This window comes from Meriones unguiculatus, chromosome X (assembly GCF_030254825.1).
Source record: "Meriones unguiculatus strain TT.TT164.6M chromosome X, Bangor_MerUng_6.1, whole genome shotgun sequence".
Taxonomy (NCBI): domain Eukaryota; kingdom Metazoa; phylum Chordata; class Mammalia; order Rodentia; family Muridae; genus Meriones; species Meriones unguiculatus.
The window spans coordinates 119,864,660-119,871,695 of NC_083369.1; positions in this window are offsets into that span (position 1 = coordinate 119,864,660).

Consider the following 7,036-nt stretch of genomic DNA (forward strand, 5'->3'; position numbering starts at 1 on the left):
AGATATTAGAATGGCTATTCCTGCTTGCTTCTTGGGACCATTCGCTTGGAAAGTCGTCTTCCAACCCTTTACCCTTAGGTAATGTCTATCTATGTGCCTTAGGTGTGTTTCTTGTATGCAACAGATAGCTGGATTTTGTTTATGTATCCATTCTGTTAGTCTGTGTCGTTTTATTGGAGAGTTGAGTCCATTGATGTCGAGAGAGATTAATGACCAGTGGCTGTTAGATCCCTTGATTTTGATGTTGGCTGTGGTCATAAGGTTGTGTGCTTGGTTACTTTTTGTTTTACTGTAGTAAGGTTAATTATTTCCTGTGTTTTCTTGAAAGAAGGTAATTTTTTTAGGGTTGTATTTTCCCTTCCAGTGTCTTCTGTAATGCTGGATTTGTGTGTAGGTATTGTTGAAATTTGTTTCTGTCATTGAATATCTTGTTTTCTCCGTCTATGAGGACTGAGAGCTTTGCAGGGTATAGTAACCTGGGCTGACATCTGTGTTCTCTTAGCGTCTGCATGATATCTGACCAGGCCCTTCTGGCTTTCATAGTCTCTGTTGAAAAGTCAGGTGTGATTCTAATGGGTTTGCCATTATATGTTACTTGGCCTTTTTCCCTTGCAGCTTTTAGTATTTTTTCTTTGTTCTGTATCCTTACTGTTTTGATTATTATGTGGCAGGAGGATTTTCTTTTCTGGTCAAATTTGTTGGGTGTTCTGTAGGCCTCCTCATGTATTCTTATTGGCCTCTCCTTTAACTTGGGGAAATTTTCTTCAATGATTTTGTTGAAAATATTTTCTGGGCCTTGGAGAAGGGAGTCTTCTTTTTCCTGTATACCTATTATTTTTAGGTTTTGTCTTTTCATATTGTCTTGGATTTCGTGGACGGTCTGTGTCAGGAATTTTTTGGATTTAACATTTTCTTTGACAGATACATCGATTTCTTCCATTGTATTTTCTACACCTGAGATTCTTTCTTCCATCTCTTGCAGTCTGTTGGTTATGCTTACCTCTGTAGTTCCTGTTTTCTTTCCTAGATTCTTCCTCTCCATTATTTCCTCCATTTGTGTTTTCTTTAATTTTTCCAGTTCTATCTTCAGGTCTTGAGTTGTTTTGTTTACTTCCTTCACCTGTCTGATTGTACTTTCCTGTTTTTCTTTTAGTTCCTTCAACTCTGTTTCTTTTATTTCATTCAGTGCTTTAAGCATTTCCTTTCTAAAGGCCATAAACTGTTTGGCCACAACTTCCTCTATTTCTTTACGGATGGCAATATTCTGTTTGAGTTTATCTTCCTCTATGTCTTTACATATCTTATTTGTTTCCTCTGTTATCATCTTCATGAGCATAGTTGTTAGGTCATCTTCTTGGATTTCAGTTATGCTGGGGTGTCCAGGGCTACTTGCCCCTGGGTAACTGGGTTCTGGAGATGCCATATTGCTCTGTCTTTTGTTGCTTGAGCTTTTATGCTGGCCTCTACCCATTGTGCTATCTTAGGTGTTTGGGGTTATTTTCTGGGGATCCTGTGGTGGAGAGAATCCCCTTTGCAGAAAGCTGTTTTTTCCTGAAGGAAGTCTTCTCAGCTTTTTGGGTATAGTCCCTGGATGGCTGGCGTTTTTTCAGGAGTTGCTGCTGCTCACCTCAGGGATAGAGACCTGAGTGGTAACTGTGTTCTTTGTTAGTCAAGAGGGTTCTCCTCTCGCCCAGGGAAGTCCTGAGGGCAGCTGCCCTGTTTCTGGGTTTCTTGCTGTAAATTTAATGATCAGCTGCTGTGACCCAGTTGGACATCTGGCGCGCAGCAACTGTTTGTGCCTGTGTCTGGAGCACAGCTGAGTGATGGCGGCTCGGCCCCACCGGTCTGCGAGACTTTTTCCAGGGAAGGACTGGGTGATTTAAGTCAGTACAGTTTCCTTCCTTCCCTGTGGATTCTCTGGATACAGGGACTCCCAGTCTCCCTTTTTTGCCCTGGGGCGCACCGCTCCTTCTCCACCAGCTAGCTGGCTCGCAGAAACTGCTTGTGTCTGCCTTTCCGGCCTTTGGGAGCCTGAGCGTCTCCCTCAACTGGGTAATTTTCCTGAGACCTTTTCGGGGTGGGGGTGTCGGCTGAGTGCTCTGAGATCAGACCAGCCGTTTCCCTCCCTGTGGGTTTGCACCCGACAGTGAAACTGAGTCTCTGGTGCCCTGGTGTCCTGGGGCCCACAGTTCTATCTGAGGCGGTGAATCAGGCGTGTAGGCAGGGCTCTGTGCAGGCACCTGGGTCCCCGGCTCTGGCTCCAGGCTGGCTCCTGGGGCGCCCGAGGAACCCGAGTCTTTTCCAGGGGATGTCTGGGTGACCTAAGGTCGGTCCCAATCGTTTCCTGTACCGTTGGGTTATCTCTCGACTGAAAATTCCAGTCTCTGATAGTTTGGTTTGCACGGTTCAGTCTGGGACCGCGACCAGAGACACTCACGTGTGGCTCTGGGCTGGCAGCCAAGCGTCTGGCGGAACCGCAATCTCTTCCACGGTTTAGCCGGGTGAGTTAAAAGCTGATTGAATCCCCCACCGTGGTGTATCCTCTTACCTGGGAAACACAATCGTCTGTGTTTTATGGACGCGAGTTCTGCTTGCTGGTCACTGTGCCAATCCCGCTGTGCTGCTGGTCAGAATGAGAGTCCTCCTGGTGCTACCATCTTGCCCCACCCCCTCATTTCTTCTTTTTAAGGTTGTTTTGATTTGTTTTATTTTTGGTTTGGTTTGACTTTTTGGGGGTTCATCTGCGTTGGAATATTCAGGGCTTGTTTTTCTATGATTGCTGAGCTCTCGTGTTGTCATATTGTCTTGGGTGTTGTTTGTTGATTGTGTTCTGACACTGGCATCTAGGCATATGAATTTGGGGTGATTTTAGGTCTAGGTGTCAATTTCTGGGTTTGTCTTTGTTGTTTTCCCCTTGGTTTTGGTTTCCTCTTTGGTCTTCTGTCTGGAGTGTCCTATATTTGAGTAGAGGTTCTTTACCTAAGTTGGGGGCTATAATTCTGGCTGCTTTTGTGGCCTCTGCTCTTCAATTCCACTGGAGTTGGGGACCAAGGTATTTTCATAAGGACAGATGGCACGATTGTGGGTAGGCTGGGCAGACACTGAATGGGGACTGTTTGGCTCAAGCAGGCTGCCTATGGTTCTGGTGGCCTGAAGTGTCCTCTGGTCCAGCAGGGTCCCCTGGCTGGAGTTTAAGTTCAGGATATGAGGAGGAGGAAGGGAGGGCCAGTTGGGGGTGTGCTGGGAAAGCACTGAGAAAGTGGGTATCATCCACTGGTGACCAATTTACCTGGGGTTCTTGTGGTGGGGTGGAGCAGGGGGCTTCCACCACGGTTGTGGGCCAGGATATGGTGACAAGGAGGAATAGGTGGTTGAGTGTAGGCTGGAATGACTAGGAAGAAATGTTGGTGGTCTGTGGGTGGAAATGACGTACCTGGGCTTCTAGTTGTCAGCTTAGCCTCTAGTGGAGCAGGAGGTTTCTTCTAGAGTTATAGGCTTGGATTTAGTGATGAAGAGAGTAATATAGCTAGGAGTACACTGGGTAGGCACTGAGGGAGTGTTGGTGTTCTGCCAGTGGTATGGTGAGGAGGTTGGAAGTCTTACTTGAGGTTCTGGATGCCAGCTACTGTAGCCACTGATAAAGCAGAAGACTCCTGGTGGAGTTTTGGGCCAGGATATGTTGATGAGAACAGCAAAGATTTTTTTTTTTTTTTATGGATAGGGCTTCATGTATCCCTGGCTAACTTTGGTGTAGCTGAATAATCATGAACTTTTGATGATCTGGCTTCCACTCCTTAAGTGTGAGGATTACAGTGACATACCACCATACCTGGTTTGTGTCATATTGGAAAAAAAATTCTTTAAACATGCAGGACAGGTACTTTGCCAACTGCCTTCTTAGCCCCTGCATGAGGGTTCTTTAACATGGAATGTAAATGCTGGCATTTTGTCAAACATACCATCAGATGATGCTAATTAAGTCACATCAAATCTCTATTACATGATGAGAACAAATGGCTGTTCATCCAGAGCACTGACACTGTGGGTCAATCTTGGTGGAGGAATGCATGCCATGAGTACCTAAGTCTCTGACTGACTTCATTTCCAAAGGGGGAAAATAATCAGAGAGTAACAGTACGGTACATGTTCTAAGAAAGTCTTGGCATATCGTGTGGCTTTAAACTAGTGTGTCTAATGGTGTGTGTATGTGCATATAAAAACCTTACTGAGTTTGTTCTTTGACAGTTCCCTATATAGAAAGTACATTCTGACTGCTCTAATTTGTATTCTCTAGAATCTCCCACACCTTTCCTCTCTACAAGTTTTTAATGAAAATTTTGTATTTTAAATTTATTTTATATTTTTATTAAAATATAATGACATGCCATTTATTTTTCCTTCTAATCCTTCCCTTGTCCCTTCCCTCCTCCTTGTCCCTACTTCACTCAGTAAGCAATTTCTCTCTCACACACACACAGACACACATACACACAATCACCACCACCAGCAGCAGCAACAAAACCAACAACAGAATAACAGGAATTAGCAAACATTGGTCATTGATATCTTTCAATCTCAATGCACTCAATCCCAACCCCCCGCCTCCAAAAGAAACAGGCCAACAGAATGGTTGTGAAAACAAGATCCATTCTTCTGATGCATACAAAAAACACACCTCAGCAACAAAGGTAGACATTACTTCAGAGTGAAAAGACTTAAGAAATAAGCTGGTGTAGCCATTCTAATATCTAACAAAATAGACTTTCAACTAAAATTAATCAAATGTGACAGGAGAGATACATAATACTTATCAAAGCAAAGATCCACCAAGATGAGCTTTCAATTCCTTTTTTATTATTTTTATTAATTACAGTTTATTCACTTTGTATCCCAGCTATAGCCCCTTCCCCCATTCCCTCCTAATCACACCCTCCTTCCCTCTTCTTCTCCTATGCCCCTCCGCCAGTCCAATGATAGGGTATGTCCTCCTCCCCTTCTATCTGACTTTAGTCTGTCAGGTCTCATCAAGACTGGCTTCTTTGTTTTCTTCCGTGGACTGGTAAGGCTGCTCCCCCCTCAGGGGGAGGTGATCAAAGAGTCAGTCCATGAGTTCATGTCAGAGATGGCCCCTGTTCCTATTGGGGAACTCTCTTGGACACTGAGCTGCCATGGACTACTGCTGTGCAGGGGTTCTAGGTTATCTCCATACATGGTCCTTGTTTGGACCATCAGTCTCAGAAAAGACCCCTGTGCCCAGAGTTTTTGCTTCTGTTCCTCTCCTTGTGGAGCTCCTGTTCCTTCCAGGTCTTTCTAACTCCCCTTCCTTTCATAAGATCCTCTGTACTCTACAAAAAGTTTGGCTGTGAATCTTAGTGTATGTTTTGATACCCTGCTGGGTAGAGTCTTTCAGAGGCCCTCTGTGATAGGCTCCTGTCCTGTTTCCTGTTTTCTCCCTCTTTTAATGTCTATCTTGTTTATCTTTCTAAACGAAGATTGAGCATCTTACCAGGGTCTTCCTTCTTGATTAACTTCCTCAGGTGTGCAGATTTTAGTATGTTTATCCTACATTATATGTCTAATAACCACTTATGAGTGAGTATATACCATGTATGTCTTTCTGCTTCCGTTATTAATGTTGAACTGTCTCTTGTACCCATGTGATAAGAAACAGTGTTCACCAATTATTCCTGATTGGCTGATAAAAAGCTTACACTTAGGTAGGGCAGAAGTTGGTAGCTCTGGCTAAGATTTGGAGATTTAGGGGACAGGAAGATCTAGGGAAGAACACAAGGGTAGGAGGATGGGGAAGGAAGAAGCCATCATGGGTTAGATGGAGAGCGAGCCACATGGCCAGAATGGATGGAGGAATTGGCCCAGATATTTACAGAATTATGGATGGGAGGTAACCTGGGATGGGGCTGGGAAGTAAAGGTAGCTTTTAGAGGGTTAATATATGCCTTGCCCCAGATAAGATAAGGCTATTCTAATATCTGTCAGGTGTCTGTGTTATTTATTGTTTGTGATAGTGGGTTACATACATCACCATAATAATTATGGGACTAATAATAAATATTGCTAGATCATACCACTAATTAACAGTAACACCAAATATACTGAAGATAAAGTGGGAAATAGCCTTGAATTCATTGGCACAGGGGAAAACTTCCTGAACAGGACACCAACAGTACAGGCATTAAGAACAACAAACAGTAAATGGGACATCATGAAATTGAAAAGCTTCTATAAAGCAAAAAATACAGTCAATACAACAAAGTGACAACCTACAGAATGGAAAAAGAATTTCACTAACTCCACACCTGACAAAGAGCTAATAACATATATGTGTATGTATATATATATATATATATATATGCATATACATATATTAATGAAGAAACTACACATCAGCAAAACAAATAATCCAATTAAAAGTGGGATTCAGATCTACACAGAATTCTCAATGAGAAATATCAAATGACTGAGAAAGAATTGGGTAAAACAACTGATATTGGGGGGGCAGTCTGAGGGGAAGGTAGAAACCTAGAGCAACAGGAACTCCAAGGAATCTATTAGGGTGACCCACTCCTAGTAATGGGTAATACGAAGCTTGAAATGGCCATCTCCTGCAACGAAGCAAGACTTCCAGTGGAGTTCTTAGGACACAAATCTCACCCAAAACCTTCAACCTACAATTTTTCCTGCCTACAAGATATGCTGGAGTGAAGGTAGCACAGAAATTTTGGGAGTGGCTAACCAATGACTGGTCCAGCTTGAGACCCATACCACAGGAGGGAACCTGCCCCTGACACTGCCTAGAGGTCCAGAAACCACAGGTTGGGTGTCCCTGAGATCTAGTATAGAACCAAACTTGAATAGCAAAAAAGAGTCAATTAAATGATGCCTAATAGTGTTCTTCTATAGACAAAACTGGCACCTAAGACAATTGTCATCAGAGAGACTTCATTGAGAAACTGATAGGAACATATACAGAGACCCACAGCCAAAAATTATGTGGAGGGAAATCTTGATAAAGAGG